Raw genomic sequence first — 2,154 nt, 5'->3', positions numbered from 1 at the left:
CATAGAAAGGCTCATTCCTAGGAAACCCCAGTTGCAAGGTCGTCTTGTTGAAAGGTGGACCTATGAGGATGGGAAAATATTGTAACCATGGCATGTGAATTGATGCCAAATTGTCCAAAATAAAGGTAAATGGAAGGTACTTTGCAAAAATAAAAAGTAAAACTCTGGATCATTTCTATCCTGTGAACTATCATGATCCACGTTTTGTCTTCTGTCTCATTTTTCTGTATTTGGCATCTAGTAAAACATTTACGTAAACCATAAAAAGAGTATCAACAATTACCTTACATAACTTCAGTAATCAAAGAGAGTTGAACTATGTAGAAAAAACCAAAGAACAAGTAAAACTACTATTACGACTAACATCATTAGCAGACAGGTAAAGACACTCAAACAAAATGCATTCTGAATTCAGTGTCAATCTGTAGGAACACAGGCCTTGTCGATGATTTGGGATACCTGTCTACCTCTGATGCCAGAAGCTTCTCACCCTGGAAGTTTTTTTATCATTATTTTTTTTACAATGCAACTTACCAATTTAACATAAACATGAAACCTTTGAGGTGTACCACAGGCCCTTCTGGAACACTGCAAAATTATTCCTACATATATTAAGATTTTAAGCCTTAAAACCTCCAATTCTAGTCAAAACTAAGAAGTCAAATTTATGAAGACACTGTATGACCTACAGAAACATATTTCATAGACATAAATATCAATTATTAGCATGGATTCATTTTTATAAAACCCAAGTAAAATATAACATTTTATTTAATGTCAGTAACTCAAAAGATTTGTCTCTTCTACTTAAACCAACAAACATAAGCTAGCCTTTATTTTCTAAGAATTGATCTCAGGTCACATGATCTTGAAAAGCATTTGAATTAGTTTCAATATTTCTGAACATTTTTGAATACCCAATCCTTAAAAGCACTTGCCTTTAAATTAATTTTAATAATACTATTTAGAGATAGAAAATTATCTCACATTTAACATACATAGACCCGTGAGAAAAACTCACTAGTTTGTTAAAAAAAAAAAAAACAGTTGGATCCAAATTTTGTACTGGAGGCATTTATAATTTATATCTGCCCTCGATAGTTCAAGTTCCAAATGACCTTCCCTTTTTCAAAATAAGAATGGCCATTTTTAGTACCTCAAAGCAGTAAGTCGACCCCTAAACAAAATCATACTTTGGTTAATTCATGTCTCCTTTTGAAGTTTCAAGTGACAAAATAACTATTCTTTCCAGTCATTCTGCCCAATTTTATAGCCATATTTTCTTTTTCTAATTGTGTGGATGAAAGATTACTTATAAACACCAAAGGATACTCATCTCGGCCTTCTTAGTATTAATTGGAGGCTGACTGTCCTGAGGCTTGCTGGCCTTGAAGACACAATTTCCAGATCAATTTTGAGATCTATAGATTCTGAAAACTTTCTAGTGAAAGCCAGCCTTTACGTGCACACCTCAGACAAAACAAATGTCGTGGATATCCTCAAAGGACTGCTTCACACCCTAGAGGAAATTTTTTCTCAGGCAACCTCACAAAGATTCCTAGTCACCTAAGAATACCCAAGCAAGAGCAAGAGCTCACGAAACGCCACGGGAACTGTAACCCTTTCGAAGGCATTCCCTCTCTCTGGGTGCACCCATTTCGGGGCACTCTGCCCTTCACAAAGAACTCTCCCAGGTCTCCCACTGGCTTCCCCCAGATCGGGTCCATTTCCACATCGGACACTTATGGCGCCCTTCTCCACCACGCCAGATTCAGGTATCTGGATCAGCTATCATCACCCCATTGGCTATTTGGATTGGGAAGCAACTGCCCTTTCTCTTTCACAGCTGAAGAGAGATCAGCTTCTCATTTAACCAGCACAGATTGTGTTCAGACTCTCAGGAAGTAATCCAATGAAATGCCACAATTAAAAGCAGCGACCCATTCTTTTTTTCTTTCCCTAGGTTAATCTCAACACTTATCCACATCAGGGATTTTCTAAGAACAGCTCAAATAAAGTCATGGACCTGCTACTAGAAGCAAGGAGGCTCGGGATTCTGAGAGAAAACTCACCCAAATTCATCTGAAGAGAAGTGGGGAGCTGGTGGGCACAATGAGCCCTTGCCTTGACCTGGCACTGGACTGGGTCCGCAGG

Source organism: Molossus molossus, unplaced genomic scaffold, assembly GCF_014108415.1.
Source record: "Molossus molossus isolate mMolMol1 unplaced genomic scaffold, mMolMol1.p scaffold_m16_p_8, whole genome shotgun sequence".
Lineage (NCBI taxonomy): Eukaryota > Metazoa > Chordata > Mammalia > Chiroptera > Molossidae > Molossus > Molossus molossus.
This window is presented reverse-complemented; position numbering follows the sequence as displayed.